The sequence below is a fragment of the Gopherus flavomarginatus genome, chromosome 5 (assembly GCF_025201925.1).
Source record: "Gopherus flavomarginatus isolate rGopFla2 chromosome 5, rGopFla2.mat.asm, whole genome shotgun sequence".
Lineage (NCBI taxonomy): Eukaryota > Metazoa > Chordata > Testudines > Testudinidae > Gopherus > Gopherus flavomarginatus.
Genome location: NC_066621.1, coordinates 35,033,565 through 35,049,912, shown reverse-complemented (window position 1 = coordinate 35,049,912; position 16,348 = coordinate 35,033,565). Strand labels below are relative to the sequence as shown.

General features: G+C 50.0%; 1 protein-coding gene, 2 long non-coding RNA genes and 1 other non-coding gene across 5 annotated transcripts in view; 3 read left to right on the top strand and 1 right to left on the bottom strand.

Moving 5' to 3' along the window:
* Positions 1 to 16,348, bottom strand: part of KDM2A (lysine demethylase 2A) — a 601,751-nt gene that overhangs the window by 431,285 nt on the left and 154,118 nt on the right. The gene's annotated exons all lie outside the window — the stretch shown is intronic.
* On the top strand, positions 287 to 7,707 carry LOC127052684 (uncharacterized). The gene is made up of 2 exons (XR_007774864.1): positions 287 to 602; positions 7,533 to 7,707. It is a non-coding gene; the product is annotated as an uncharacterized LOC127052684 (long non-coding RNA).
* LOC127052666 (uncharacterized) lies at positions 5,522 to 6,089 on the top strand. Its single transcript, XR_007774844.1, has 2 exons — positions 5,522 to 5,806; positions 5,921 to 6,089. It is a non-coding gene; the product is annotated as an uncharacterized LOC127052666 (long non-coding RNA).
* On the top strand, positions 15,765 to 15,846 carry TRNAS-UGA (transfer RNA serine (anticodon UGA)). Its single transcript has one exon. It is a non-coding gene; the product is annotated as a tRNA-Ser (tRNA).

The window sequence follows — 16,348 nt, the reverse complement described above, 5'->3', positions numbered from 1 at the left end:
GAAAAGCTTTCAATTAAAGAGAGATAAACAGTAAAAATTATCTTTGTAAATTTAAAATGGAATAGGTACAGGGTCTTTCAGCTACAGACACTGGGAATACCCTCCCAGCCTAAGGATACAAGTACAAATTAAAATCCTTTCAGCAAAATACAAATTTGAACTCCGCCCAGCCAAATACACATTTGTAAATAAAGAAAACAACCATAAGCCTAACTCACCTTATCACCTAGTACTTGCTATTCTGGACATATAAGAGACTGTATCAGGAATATTGGAGATGTTAGGCCTGAATAATGATATAGCAGACAAAACCAGGTATGCCAACCTGACCAAAGTCAGGCTAACAGAGGTTTGTGGGTAATCCCTGAGTGGAAAACACTGAGAAGCAGCAGCATGTCTCACAAGCGCTGGGAAAAAGTGAGATAAGAGAGAAGCTGCATTCCTGGCATAGTACCAGATGTGCTGTGTTCGGGCAGCTCCTTCGAAGAACTGATAAGAATCCTAGTTTCCCAGCCTCCTTGTTTTCGCTCCCTGGTTTTGTTCTTTGTTTGTTTTTAACTCCTCTACATTTCTAACTTTAGGCATGCATGTATACTAAAGGTGTCTAGTTTCTAGTTGTTAGAAGAAGGGGGTGGGTTGCTCCAGTGAATAATTTATGACGCGACAGAACTGTCTATATAGGCTTATACTAAGATGTAAAGAGCAGGCTGGTTCTCTCTGGAGACGAGCTGCTCTCTATTGATGCGTGCACTTGTCAATAAAGAGCTTTTGATCGGACCTTGCTGGTGTTGCCTGTCTCTCTCACGGTCAGACAACGAACTTTGCCGTCTGGGTTAGAGTCCCTGACATCTTTGGCGACTCCACCGGGACCCGTCTGACTCTCCGGCGGGGGATCGGACCCTGAGGCAACGCAGCGTGCATCCTCCAGTTTAGAGGAGCCTTGCCTGGTGATCTGATCTCTGCGTTGGCGATAAGGCGTGTTCTGTGAACCAGCTGAAACTCGTAGAAATCCAGCAACGTCCACCTACCCATTGAGTAGGGTCCAGGTTGTCTGGGTTAGAGTCCCAGTCCAGGTTTGCACAGGATCCAAGTTGTGTGGGGTAGAGTCCCAGCCTGGGTTTGAGTCCCAGTCCAGGTGTTCAAGTCCCTGGAGAGGTAAGCGAGTGCTCGATGCGGGGAGGTGGGGGTTAGAGTCCCTTTACCTCGACCTGGGGAGGAGGGGTTAGACTCCCTTCATTAAAATGGGACAAGTTGGCAGTAAGTGCCCAGGGGATGCCCTGTTGTCTCTGATACTTAGAGATTGGAAAGAGATTTCTGAGACAGCTGATCTAGTTAAATTTAAGATGAGAAATCTGTGTTGGATCCAATGGCCATCATTTACCTTTCATTTGTCCCCAGCTACAGACTGGCCGGAGGGTGAAACCTTTTCCACAGATAGGATGAACTCCTTAAGGGATATTTTGGTTGATCTTAGGCCGGGACAAATGGATTACTTGTTTGTATGGTATAATTATAAACCCATGGAGGGATGGGTAGCTTTTGAAGCTGTTTGTATGGAGAGTTCTTGTAAAAAAATCACCCACCATATGCACCAGAGCCGCACCTGGAGGAGGACAATTTTGTTCCTGTTCTTCCCCGTCTGATGGAGTGCAAGGATTCAAAAGCAGGTTAGGGACAGTTCAGGGACAGAGGAGAATCAAGGGGGAGCTCAGAGTGATGTTCCCTCATCTTCAGAGGAATCAGGCAGCCTCACCTCCTCTGCGCAGCCTCCAGCCAGCCTTTTGCAAACTTGGTCAGGGACTGCTTTTCAAACACCCCCAATATTACAGCAGCCCTTGTCCTTGCCGTTGTGGACCCCTACTAGGTTACTTAACTCCAAGAGGGAGAATGTTTCTGAGACACCCCTGATATTACAAGCCTCATTGAGAACTTATCTGGTTCTACTGGTTGCTGGGGAACATGAGATGGTTTTACCCATACCCTGTTTGCAACTTCAAATTTGTTTAACTGGCAGTGCACTATGCCTCACTTATGAGACAATCCTGAGGCAGTGGAAAGAATGTTCTGCACAATCTTTTTCACTCATGTGCCCACTTGGGCAAATGTAAATCAGTTATTAGATACTCTCATGACAGAAGATGAAAGACAAAAAGTAAAAGAAAAATCTGCAGCTCATTTGAATGCACCTTGGCTAATTACTGACCCTAACTGGAATCCCAATAATCCAGCTCAAAAGACAAAGTTGGATGGATTTTTGAAAGCTGTTTTGAATGGTATTAGAGATGCAGGGGAGGCTACTCCAAATTGGAGCAAGGTGACTGCTTGTGTTCAGCATCCAGATAAGCACCTCTCTGACTTTTGTGCTCGACTGATTTGTGAAGTTAAAAAGCATGGGAATTTAAATCCTGAAACTGATCATGGAAAGGAGATGGTTAAAATGGTTTTCATGTCACAATGTGCAAAGGATATTGCAAAAAGATTTAGAAAGCATCCAGATGGTACGCAAGGGAAAAGTTTGTCTGAAGTAGTTAGCATTGCTACTAGAATGTTTAATGGGAAAGAGAAAAAGAAAGAAAAAGACATAAGGAACGGGTTAATTTAAAAATCATCTTGGCCCCGGGATGGAAGGAGGGGGGTGCTCTGCGTTCAGGGTCAGGAATCGGCGCGCACTGTGCTTGGTGCAGGGAGGGGCTGCTTTCAGCCCCAGCTGGCTGTGAAGAAAAAAATATAGACAGAGGCGAAGCAAAGGAAATACAAGTTACAGAACTGAAATTACATTTGCAAAGCTTAACTGTCCAGTAAGATCCAACAGTGTGCCTTTGTGACCCTGGAGTCGGTGTGGATTGGTGACACCAAAGAAGCCACAGGCAGCCGACCTGGACTGGAATCTCTGAAAGAGACGCCGCAGGAGATTCCAGGGTGTAAAAGAACAGCCCTCCCAAGAGCAGAAGCATGTTGGAAATTCTGGACAAGCTGTATACAGGATAATCTCCCTTCCACCTCTCCCCGTCCTCTGAACATTATACACAGAAGTGGCCAGTCTGGACGTATGTGTGTAAGTATGAAAGGAGCTTCGGGCTTGGGGCATTAATATTTTCCTGAGTGATGTGAGAGAGTTCCCAACACTCTCCGTTGTTGTTTTATTATTTTATAAATGAAGCTTTAAAATTCAGTTATATGGTGTGTTTTCTTTATCTTCCCCCAACGATCCTGTAGTGTCAGCCTGATCATCTGACATGAGGGATAGATTGGTAACAGAAATTTGTCACAGTTTGGTGAGCAATTAAGAAGGGGGGAGCCCTGCAGAATTTACACCATCTATTTGTTTTACCCTTGTTATTTTGTGTTTGCTTTGCTTGGTACTGTTGGAGTTATATGCTGAGAACTGCATGAGTAAAAGTGAGTCCTAATAGGATAAGGAAACACTATTTGGTTCTGGTTCTGTTCTATTTAACCAGTTACTGTTGTTGTTTTTTTTCTCTGTTCATTTGGGTGTTAGGAGTGTGGGTGGAACTGAACCTCTCGTTCGCAATTCCTCGGAGTGGAAGCCATATGTGCGAGACAGCTCTGAGGTTAAATTGAGATTCTTCTGTCCTGTCCCCTGTAGCGGTCAGTGTATAGAAGTGGGAAAGTCTGGCTTAGACTGTAATTCCCTCTGCTCTCTGTGTAATTCTCTTTTCTGTTTAAGTGTCAAACAGATGAATGAGTCTCTGGGTAAACCCTCTAAGAATAGTCCTTCAAATTATATGTTAAGTAAATGGCCTTTGCCCAATGGGCCATGTGTCTTCGTCTAGGTGGCAAGCCTCATGAAGGAGGACTCGGGTAGTCTTGTAAGTAAGAATGTTTAAGGGAAGAGACCAGGAGGGGTGGGGGGCTAGTTGAGAAGCCCACCCTCCTAGCTAAACTGGTAGTGGAATAAGTTGGTGCCTATGGAAGGGACGGTTCAGTGAGAAAAGCAGGATCGGGCCCAGGCAGGCAGGCAACAGACAGAGAGATTGGAAAACAGGTTGGAAAACTTTAAGGGTGTAGTGGAAGGAAGGAGTAAGTAAGTGTAAGCATGGGGATTTCAAATACCCAGAACTTACTTGGAATGGTGATTTGAGTTGATAAAAGTGGCTGTTGGGAGACAAGCAAGTGATTTAAGGGAGAGTGAGAAGTTAACTCTGTAGTTGCTGGAGGAAACAGCAGTTGAATTTTGTAAAAATGCTAAAGAGGAAAGTTCTTGGTGTCTCTGAAATGTTTGTAAATAAATTGAGGCAAAGAAATTGTTAATTGCAATCATTTAGAATTTAGTTAAATTAGCTGAAGAATGTATATAGTGCTATGTAATTGAAATTTTATTAGGCTGTAAGGGCACTATAAGTAGTGATGTTTTCTTTCAGTGTTTGAAAGCAAGAGTTAAAAGTAAAAAGCAAGCCAGAAAGCATCTGTATTCATGCAAATTATCTAACTGATAAGGTAGGAGCCACTGAAACCTGGGCTGCCTATGAAACACATAAAATATGGGATAATTCCTCTGTTTTTCCTGAAATCAACAAGGGTATTTGTCTATTTTAAGCAATGATTGTCTGCCCAGAAGGAGTAGACCTCTGTTTTTTTGTCTTTCAGATAATCAGAGAAAACTGATGCCAGCTAAACAGCATTCAACGTACCATGCATTTACTGGCACAATAGAAATTATGTTTTGTGTTCTATGTTCTGTCTTGTGGTGTTTGTCTTGTGGCCGGAATTTTTGTGTTTAATATTTTTATAAAATAGTCTAGTTTAAAATCAAACAAAAAAGGTTAAATTAAAATGCAGATACTTGTTTTGTTCAACTTGGAATACAAAGTGTTCAGATAAATCAGGAGAATGTGATATACTAAAGTCTAATGCATTTCCTTAAGTAAGGAAAAGAAACTTTATTGGTCAAATTGTTAATTGCAAAAATTGTTGTTAAAATTTGCATACCAACAGTCTTTGAAAGCAAGGACATGAAAAGTTAACCCACTCCCCATATTGTACATGGGATCTTTCCAGCTACCTCAGATTTCTAGCCAGAGGGCTGGGGATGGTGGAAGGCTATTGGACTAGAGGTTGTATTGAGTGAACTCCTCAAAGTGGGTGTGCTTGTCCTGGCTTGTTGCTCGAAAGCTCTGTAATAAGGTTATTTTAGTAAAAGGGTGTGTGTGGCATATATTGAATAATAAGACTAATGTACTGTATAATGACAATGTGTAGGTGTTCATTGTTGGGAAAAATGTGTATAAGTAAAAAGTGAAAGTTTCCTTTGCAGATTAAAAGAAGCCAAAAAGGGAAGAAGGACAAAGAACAGAATGAATTAACTGAAAAAATAAAATAAAATAAAATAGCAAGCTCAGGCTATAGATAAGACACTGACTCCATTCAAGGACACTGCTCACAGTTAAGACTTTAACAACCAGGAAAAGGAGGGCTTGAATTTGCCCATGCAGCTATGAGATCTGAAAAACACTGCCAGGCACTAATGAAATGTGTTAAGTTTTTTTTCTCACAGGTAAGGAAGCGCTACCCAAAGACCCTAGCAGCCTTGCCACTCCTTGGAACCAGGAGACGGGATTGATGTAAAGGTCCACCAACCAAAGACTGCCTTGGCTCCATGCTGGAAAGGCCCTTAAGTCCTGCTGACTACCAACACCGCTGTGAAGTGCCAAAGACTGACTGCTTGGACCCAAGATTCTCACTGCAAAAAGACCCCTCCACATCGGGAGAATTCTCCTACTGATGATTAGCCTATTTCACCTTCTAGCTCCACTGTGCCTTCTGGACAGTACTGAAAAAGTACAATGTGAAGTGCTAGTAACCTCTCCCTTATCCACTGACAGATCTACTGTGCCTTTGAATTTTTCTAGAAAAAGCAAAACCATTACAGGGTGATGTGCTAGTAACCTCTCCCCTGTAGGATGCTGCACCACGACTGTTTTGGGAAAGAAGAAGGAACACTCACTCCACTGAAATTGCTAAAGTCCAGGAATTCCTGACTAGAAAGGACATTAAGAACTGACCCTGGTGAAGAAACAAAGAATTGTACACTGGCAGAAAAAATTTGTGGGACCCATGCTTGGGAATGTGGTATTGATTGGATTTTGGGGTTTATTCTACAGGCTGTGCCCTGTGTTCTGGATAAATTCTTCAGCATGTATTGCTCTCTCTAATTGGATTTTAAATAACAAGTACCCGAAGAGTTTGTTCTGCCACTGGAAATTTTACCTGTATTGAAACCATTCCAGTGACTAATAATGTAACCCCCTCCTATGCTATTAATGTCAATGCCTTTTAAAAGTACCTGAAAATAGTTAAATAACAAATGTAATATAGTACTACACCAAGGAAAGATGGTATTAAATATCACTGAGGCTGGGAAGGCATTGCAGTGGGATCTAGTATGTTTGGAGATTCAGAATTTCCTGAATGACCAGCTGATGGCCATTCGGAGTGATCTTGAGTACCAGACTTGGCCCACTGCCCTTACAGACACATCAGGAGTACCATCTGATCTGTGGTCATGGAGATATACTAAAGACTTTCTGGGTGGAAGTGTAAACATTTACAGTGCTCCTTCCAAGCATTTGGACTGGGGGGTGTGGGCTTCCACATACCGAATCCTGACGGGTCCATGGGGAGGATGCACATGGGACTGGATTATTCACCGAAACATCTGGGAAATTAGACCACTTGGTATACCTAACTGATTTATAGTCAGTGCCCCAATCCCTTAGTTGTCAGACAAACAGGATTCCACTCTTTTGTCCATGCACTCATTCCTGGATTGTGGGTGGCTAAGCTCAAGAGAGCAGTTGTAAATATTTCTGCAGAGCTTGAAAAAAAAACAGCTAATGCATTAATAGACGCTTTTCAAAAGTTGCAACGAAAGACTGATGAAGTAGCAGAAGTATCTTTGCAAAATAGACGTGTGCTAAATGCCATGAATGCTGAATTAGGGAGGGGCTTGTGCTCGCATTGGGGAAAAATGTTGCTTTGCTGTTAATCACTCTGGCTTAATTGACAAAGATTTACAAGCTATTAAGAATGTTGCTGTTGTTTTCCATGCTATATCTCTTGATCACACTTTTAGTTTTAAGGACCTCCACTCAGACCTTGGGTCATGGTTTACTAGCCTCTCCCGTACAATTGTTAAATGGATATGTGTCCCAAGAGTCCCATTATGGTCCTCTAGGGACAAAGGGGGGATTGTTAGGCCTGAATAAAGATATAGCAGACAAAACCAGGTATGCCAACCTAACCAAAGTCAGGCTAACAGAGGTTTGTGGGTAATCCCTGAGCGGAAAACACTGAGAAGCAGCAGCATGTCTCACAATCACTGGGAAAAAGTGAGATAAGAGAGAAGCTGCAATCCTGGCATAGTACCAGATGTGCTGTGTTCGGGCAGCTCCTTCGAAGAACTGATAAGAATCCTAGTTTCCCAGCCTCCTTGTTTTCGCTCCCTGGTTTTGTTCTTTGTTTGTTTTTAACTCCCCTACATTTCTAACTTTAGGCATGCATGTATACTAAAGGTGTCTAGTTTCTAGTTGTTAGAAGAAGGGGGTGGGCTGTTCCAGTGAATAATTTATGACGCGACGGAACTGTCTATATAGGCTTATACTAAGAGGTAAAGAGCAGGCTGGTTCTCTCTGGAGACGAGCTGCTCTCTATTGATGCGTGCACTTGTCAATAAAGAGCTTTTGATCGAACCTTGCTGGTGTTGCCTGTCTCTCTCGCGGTCAGACAACGAACTTTGCCGTCTGGGTTAGAGTCCCTGACAGAGAGAAACCTGGTTGAACGTCTGGTCACTTTCAGAACCCAGAGAGAACAACAACCAACAACTAACAGCACACACAAAAACTTCCCTCCCTCAGGATTTGAAAGTATCCTGTCCCCTGATTGGTCTTCTGGTCAGGTGACAGCCAGGCTCACTGATCTTGTTAACCCTTTCCAGGCAAAAGAGATATGAAGTACTTCTGTTCTATTAACTCTTACTTATCTGTTTATGACAACCTCTCACTTCCTTGCAAGCCTCAGTTCTGACATAACTGGTGAGCTAATCACCTCCTCCCAGAGCACCGGAGACGAGGGGGTTGGCATAAGCCACTGCTCTGCTTGCACCTGGACTTAAGGTGGCGCTGTTGTGGCTCGGTTCAGCCTGGGTGCTCAGGGTAATGGAGCTGGCATTTACTGTGGCTCTCGGAGTTGCTGTTTTTGGGCTTCCCTTTAGGGTCTGGCAATCTGGTCTTATGTGGCCAAGCATACCACAGTGATAGCATTTAACTGGTTTATTTTCGGAGTGAGAGTTCCTACCCTGTGGGCCCCCATGAGCCACCTTATAAGAGTCGGGGCCAGGTTTACCTTTAAATCCTTGCCTCCTCTTGAACTGGGGAGAATGGTGGCTAGTTTTCCGCTGGGGTTTATAGCCTTCTTGAGCCCTGCTTTGAGTATGGGCATCCACAATCTCTGCAGCCCATAGGACTGACTCAGGGTCCCTATCACACACAGCTGCTCTCACATGGTCAGGCACAATGTTTAAGAACTGTTCCAAAGTTATTGACTTCAGCAGCTTTTCAAAACTCCCATGTACCTTTGCTCCCATCACCCACTTTTTAACAAAACCCATCAGCTTATGAGCACATTCTACAAAAGTACAATCATTAGACATCTTAAACTTTCTAAACTTAACTCTGTAAGAATCAGGAGTAACCTTGAACCACCTTAACACAGAATCTTTAAACCGCCCATAACCCAAGGCTTCTTGTTTCCCCAAATCATTAAATACCTCCCTGGCTTTTCCAGTCAGTCTGGTCAGCAGGACAGGCATTCGCTGATCATCGGGGATCTGGTACAGATGGCAGAGGCGTTCAAAGGTACACAAAAACTCCTCTATATCTTCAGTATCATTGTAGATGGGACATATTCTTTCCCAGGTCTTCTCATGGCGGTGGGTAAGTGGAGTACCAGGTGGCGATGACTTTCTCCGCTCCTCTATTACTTGAAGCCTAAGTTTGGCCGTTTCCTGTTCCATCTTTCGAACTCTCTCCTCTGAAGCCAGTAATTCCAGACGCCCCTTACGAGCTGTTTCTTCTCTTTCATCAGCCTCTTTCTTTCTCTCAGCAGCTTCTCTTTCTAATTCAGCTATTTTTTGCCTTTCCAGCAATCGAAGATCTGCTAGTTTCTGTTTATGCTCCAGTTGCAGTTTATCTGCTGCCTTTTTTATTCGAATTGCTTCTGCAGTTTCTGTAGTGTCAGGTAAGGGCTGTGCTCCTGCCTCCTGATCACTGGCCGTTAACAGATATCTCAGTTCTTGATTTGTAGCATCTTTCTAAAGCTTATCCCCTTTTCTGAACACAAATCCTCCAGGGCTCTTTTGTCAAGACCCTCATATGCTCTTTGCTCACCCATTGCAACTGCTCTTTAACCAACCAATCTCTCAATACCAAAATTCCAATTTGGATAGCGTCGGGTTCTGACCCAAAGCTTAATTGACCTGGTTCTACGGATACTAGCACGACTACGCCACTGTGACGGTGCTGCCCGTGGGAGCCAGCTGACGTCACTCAATCAGGGTGAACTGCAAACAAAAAGGGGCAGACAAACCCCAAATGCTGGTGATTATTCCAATACTTAGATTTACCAAGCCAGCCCAAAACAGCTTCTATAGTACCTCACTGGTTACTTAGAAGTCCAAACCATGCAGTTTCCTTAAAGTGCCCAGCCTCAGGCCTCCGTCCAGACACACCTATCAGATATGATGATGATTCCTGAAAATCTTACTTCATCATATAAAAGAAAAGGTTCTTCCAATCCCAAAGGATCAACCACAAACCCAGGTTCAATTATAACTCAGAGCTTACCCACAATACACGCTATAGCCAAATCTTGTTAACTAAGCTAAAATGTATTAGAAAAGAAAAGAAAGAGAGTGTTGGTTAAAAGATTAATACACATACAGACTTGAATTCAATTTTTGAGGTTCAGACACATAGTAGAGGTGAGCTTGTAGTAGCCAAAAGTCCTTTTAGAAATAGTCCATAGGTTATAGTCCAATGTCCATACTCAGGGTGGCTCCAGTCAATGACTGGGGATCTCATTCCTTGTGGCTTAAGGTTTCCCCTTCTTGAAACCCAAAGCAGATTTGAGATGAAGAAGGATCGTGTCCGAGGCTTCTTATACATTTCTAGCAGCCTTTCGGCCTTAGAAAACAATAGGCTTAACTCCTTCTCCCAAACATCCTAGCAACTAGCACAGAGTAATTTATCCATTAAACAGTTCAGATACAGGTTACCATGACCTTCAAAGAGACATATAGACAATAATACTATTTCACTCAAGTATCATCTTAAATGCTAATATTCCTTTTTTGATCTTTAAATTAAAACTATAGCAATAGACAAGACTTGTTTGCTTACATCACAAGATCTGAGGAAACACCTCCCCTTCTACCTCTAACAATGCAGACTTGCATTTCAAAGCTCTATTCATTTACATATCTTGCTATCCAGTTCTTAAGGTTCACTCATGGGTCAGGTCAGTTGGTGAGATGAGTTAATTAACTCTTTCTGGCCCTGTCTCCTTTCAAGGAGATATTATATTATACTCATAACATCACACCAGGTCTGCGAGGGGACTGGAAAGTGACCATTCCTGCTGGTGCGGGGCACTGGGTTCCCTTCCCAGCTTTGCGAGGGGACTGGGGAGTGGCGGTGCCAGCGGGGGCGGGGTGCTGCCTTCCCTCCCCAGCTATGCGACGGGAATGGGGAGCGGCCGTTCCTCCGGGTGCAGAGCGCTTCCTTCCATAGCCAGCTCTGCCAGGGAATTGGGGAGCAGCCGTTCCTGTGGGGGCGTGGTGCTGGGTTCCCTCCCCAGCTCTACGAGGGGACTGGGGAGTGGCCGTTCCTGCGGGTGTGGGGCGCTGGGTTCCCTCCCCAGCTCTGCGAAGGGACAGGGAAGCGGCCATTTCTGCAGGGGTGGGGCTCTGTTTCCCTCCCCAGCTCTGCCAGGGGACTGGGGAGTGGCCGTTCCTTCGGGATTGGGGCGCTGCCTCCCCTCGGCAGCTGTGCAAGGGGACTGGGGAGTGGCCGTTCCTGCGGGTGTGGGGCGCTGGGTTCCCTCCCCAGCTCTGCGAAGGGACAGGGAAGCGGCCATTTCTGCAGGGGTGGGGCTCTGTTTCCCTCCCCAGCTCTGCCAGGGGACTGGGGAGTGGCCGTTCCTTCGGGATTGGGGCGCTGCCTCCCCTCGGCAGCTGTGCAAGGGGACTGGGGAGCGGCCGTTCCTGCGGGGACGGGGAGCTCGGTTCCTTTCCCAGCTCTGCAAGGCCACTGGGGAGCGGTCGTTCCTGTGGGGGTGCGGCACTTCCTTCCCTCCCCAGCTCTGACAGGGGACTGGGGAGCAGCTGTTCGGGGGGGGGGGGGCTCTGCCTTCCCTCCCCAGCTATGCCAGGGGACTGGGGAGCAGCCATTCCAGCGGGGGTGGGCCTTTAAGTTCCCTCCCTGGCTCCGCAAGGGGATTGGGGAGTGGCCGTTCCAGTGTGGTCGGGGCGCTTCCTTCCCTCCCCAGCTGTGCAGTGGGACTGGGGAGTGGCCATTCCTGCGAGGGCAAGGCACTGATTTCTCTCCCCAGCTCTGCGAGGGGACTGGGGAGCGGCCGTTCCTGCGGGGGCGGGTAGCTGCCTTCCCTCCCCACCTCTGCGATGGGACTGGGAAGCCGCCATTCCAGCAGGGGCGGGGCACTGCCATCCCTCCCTAGCTCTGCGAGGGGACTGGGAAGCAGCCATTCCAGCGGGGGCGGGGCGCTGTGTTCCCTCCCCAGCTCTGCCAGGGGACTGAGGAGCCACCGACCATGCGGGGGCGGGGCGCTGGGTTCCCTCCCTGGGTCTGCGAGGGCACTGGGGAGCGGCCGTTCCTGAGGGTGCTGCGCGTTGGGTTCCCTCCCCGGCTCTGAGAGGGGACTGGGGATAGGCCATACCAGGGACGGTGGGGAGCTGCCTCCCCTCCCCAGATCTGCGAGGGGACTAGGGTGTGACCGTGCCTGTGGGGGCGGTTTGCTGCCCTTCCTTCCCAGCTCTGAGATGAAACTAGGGAGCAGCCATTCCGGTGGGGGCGGGGCGCTGCCTTCTTCCCCAGCTCTGCGAGGGGACTAGAGAGCGGCCGTTCCTGCGGGGGCCAGGTGCTGGGTTCCCCTCCCAGCTCTGGGAAGGGACTGGGCAGCAGTCGTTCCTGCGGTGGTGGGGCGCTATGTTCCCTTCCCAGCTGTGCAATGGGAATGGGGAGCAGCCTTTCCAGCAGGGGCGGGGCACCACCTTCTCTCCCCAGCTCTGTGAAGGAACTAGGAAGTGGCCATCCCTGCGGAGACGGGGCGCTGCCTTCCCTCCCCGGCTCTGTGAGGGGACTGGTGAGCGGCCGGTGAAGCGGGGGTGGGGCTGTGCCTTAACTCCCCAGCTCTGCCAGGAGAGTTGTGGGTGGGGCACTGGGTGGGGCACTGGGTTCCCTTCCCAGCTCTGGGAGGGCACTGCGGAGCGGCCGTTCCAGCGGGGGTGGGGGGCTGCCTTTCCTCTCCAGCTTTTGCAGGGAACTGGGGAGTGGCCGTTCCTACGGGGCCGGAGCACTGGTTTCCCTCCCCAGCTCTGCGAGGGGACTGGGGAGCAGCCACTCCTGCGGCAGCAGGGTGCTGGGTTCCCCTCCCAGCTCTGTGAGGGGACTAGGTGTCACAGAATGTGGAGGAGTCCGGTCCTGCACCCCTCTTCCTGAGACTCACAGTGACTCTCAGCCAGCCAGTAAAACAGAAGGTTTATTGGACAACAGGAATGCAGGTTACAGCAGAGCTTGCAGGCACAGTCAGGACCCCTCAATCGAGTCCTTCTGGAGTTTCAGGGTGCTTGGGTCCAGCATAGGATCCCCTGAATTCCCCTCACCTAGCCCAAAACTGAAACTGAACTGCCCCTCCTCCAGCCGGCAGATTGCTTTGTCCAGCTTCCCAGGAAAAGGTGCTAACCCCCTCCCCCCTACCTGGCTAAGGTTACAGGGTTAAAGATCCGCTCCCTCACCTGAAGACATCCCCGACTCTCCCATCCCCCACACAGACAGCCCCTACTCCATCACACTGGGCAGCTGTCATTCCTCCGGGGGTGGGGCGCTGGGTTCCCTTCCCAGCTCTGCGATGGGACTGTGGAGCGGCCAGTCCAGCGGGGGTAAGGAGCTGCCTTCCCTACCCAACTCTACCTGGGGACTGGGCAGTGGCAGTTCCAGCAGGGGCGGGGCGCTGGGATCCATCCCCGGCTCTGCGAGGGGACTGGTGAGCGGCCATTCCAGCGGGGGTGGGGCCCTAGGTTCCCTCCAAGCTCTGCGAGGGGAGTGAGGAGCGACCGTTCCTGCAGGGGTGTTGGTGTCACTAGGCATAACCCTAGGTAACTCGGCAGGGTGGTAGACCACAAGTGTCAATGAAGCCCTCCTGTTGTAGACCTCAATGAACCAATGTTCCTCCATGTTTAACACTTTGTGTAACCTAGTGTAACCTAATGTGTTCAGAGCTGTAAAATGTACTGTCAGCAGTTACTTTTCTGATTGTAACAGCCAGTTCCCTGCTGTAACACACTGGAGCTGAATTGAAGCAAGTTTCAAGGTCACTTTTAGATACAGTATCCATGTCTCAGCAGCAGAGAGGGGGGAGGAAGGGGGAAGACAAAGGATTGAGTGAGAAAAGACACTGCAGCTGGATGGGACAGGATGGGGGAGTGAGAGATCAGCTAGTCAGCAAGAAATAGTTCTCAGAAAGCAACTGGGATATAAAGGGAGGAAGCCGCTTGTGTAGGGGGCTGGATCTGAGGCATGTCAAGTCTCCCAGCACTGCTTTGAGATCTCAAATAAACTTTGTTTGCTTCTCCACCCTGGTGTGTGTTCATTGGCGCTAAGCACTCCAGGCACAAACCACTGCTGCTTGCCTCGGGCACCCTCTGTGCCTGCAACAGGGGTAGGGCGCTCTTTCCCTCCCCAGCTCTGCCAGGGCACTGGGGAGCGGCCGTTCCTGCGGGGGCGGGGCACTGTGTTCCCTCCCCAGTACTGCGATCGGACTGGGAAGCAGCCGTTTCTGCAGGGGCGGGGCGCTGTGTTCCCTCCACAGTACTGCGATGGGACTGGGGAGCGGCTGTTCCTTCGGGGGCGGGAGCTCCCTTCCTTCCCCAGCTGTGCAAGGGGAATGGGGAGCGGACATTCGTGTGGGGGCGGGCTATGCCATCCCTCACCAGCTCTGCGAGGGGACTGGGGAGCGGCTGTTCCTGTGGGGCGGGGCGTTCCCTTCCCTCCCCAGCTGTGCGAGGGGATGGAGGAGCTGCTGTTCCTGCAGGGGCGGGGAGCTGGGATCCCTCCCCAGCTCTCTGAGGGGACTGGGTAATGGCCGTTCCTGCTGGAGCAAGGCACTGCCTTCCCTCCCCAGCTCTGCGAGGGCACGGGAGAGCGGCCGTTCCTGCAGGGGTGGGGCGCTGGATTCCCCTCCCAGCTCTGTTAGGGAACTGGGACCCGGTCTTTCCTGTGGGGGCGGAGCGCTTCCTTCCCTCCCCACCTCTGCGAGCAGATTGCGAAGCTGACATTCCAGCGAGGGCGGGGTGCTGCTTTCTCTCCCCAGCTCCCCGAGAAGACTGGGGTGCAGTAGTTCCTACGGGGGCGAGACGCTGGGTTCCCTCCCCAGCTCTGCCAGGGGGATGAGGAGTGGCCGTTCCTGCAGGGGTGGAGCGCTGCTTTCCCTCCCCACTTCTGAAAGGGGACTGGGGAGCGGAGGTCCCAGTGGCGACGGGGCGCTGGGTTTCCTTCTCAGCTCTGTGAGGGGACTGGGTACAGGCCGTTCCTGCGGGGGCGGGGCGCTGCCTTCCCTCCCCAGCTCTGCGAGGGGACTGGGGAGCAGCCTTTCCTGGGCAGCAGGGCATTGGGTTTCCTTCCAGCTCTGCCAGGGAACTGGGCAGCAGCCGTTCCTGCAGGGGTGGGGCGATGGATTCCCTCCCCAGCTCTGGCAGAGGACTAGGAAAAGTCCGTTCCTGCAGGGATGGGGCACTGTTTTCCCTCCCCAGCTCTGCGAGGGGAATGGGGAGCGGCCATTCCTACAGAGACGGGGCTCAGCCTTCCCTCCTCAGCTTTGCCAGGGGACAGGGGAGCAGCTGTTCCTGCGGGGGCGGAGCATTGGGTTCGCTCTCCAGCTCTGCGAGGGAACTGCGGAGCGGCGGTTCCAGTGGGGGGGGGAGCGCTGTCTTCCCTCCCCAACTCTGTGAGGGGATTGGGGAGCATCCGTTCCAGCGGGGGCAGGGCGCTGGGTTCTCTCCCCGGCTCTGTGATGGGACTGAGGAGCATCCGTTCCTGCAGCGACGGGGCTCTGCATTCCCTCCCCAGCTCTTCCAGGGGAGTGGGGACCGTTCATTCCTATGGGGGCTGGGAGCTGCCTTCCCTCCCTGGCTCTGCAATGGGACTGGACAGTGGCTGTTCGAGCGGGGTGGGCCACTGGGTTTCCTCCCCACCTCTGCCAATGGACTGGGCAGAGTTCCCGCGCATCAGGCTTCAAGTTGAGAATAATTTCTTATTTCCGCTCTGTGGGAGGGGAGACTTTTAAACGCGCTCTCTGTGTGACTGCACATGGCTAAGCAAAGAGAACAAACCCAAATCGCCCCTGTGCTTTGGGAGCCAGGTTTGCGGTGGGAATTCTGTAGTTCAGATGACTTCACACCTGGTCATTGTGATTCTTTACCAGTTTCTCTGGCATTGGGGCACCTTTCCACTTCAGCTGTGATGGCTGAGTGGTTAAGGTGTTGGAGTTGAAATCCAATAGGGTTCCTCTGCGCAGGTTCAAATCCTGCTCACAGCGATGCCTGTGTTTTAGCCAGTATCTTATCCGAGCAATTCCCTGTGTACAACCCCCTGAGACACTCTCAAGTCTCTCCCCACCCCAAGTAAATCCTCTTCTGCTCCTTTCATAGAGATGCCTGGGACACCACCACCCCCTGTGTCCCTGAGGCGTCAGGCAAACTCTCAGTGCCTGTAGCCTCTGCCACTCACCTAGTGCCCCATAGATCAGCCATAACCCTGGTTCTGCTCCTCTCTCTAGTGTGTGAAAGGAGCCAAGTCAGTGACTCCATGGGATTTGCCCCGGACCCCTCTAGGGCCGGCCCTGAAGGGAAGCACTGACTATCAAAGTGACAATACAACTGACCAGCATTGCGGGGGAGGCTGAGGGAGATCCGCACTCATCAGGTCTCTTCTCTCCCCCAAGGTGAGCCAGACACTGCTCTCTCCTGACTCTCACTCTAGCAGCTGGACACTAAGGAGCCATTTCCCCACAGCAAGTGCATTGAGTGCCCCTGTGGTGC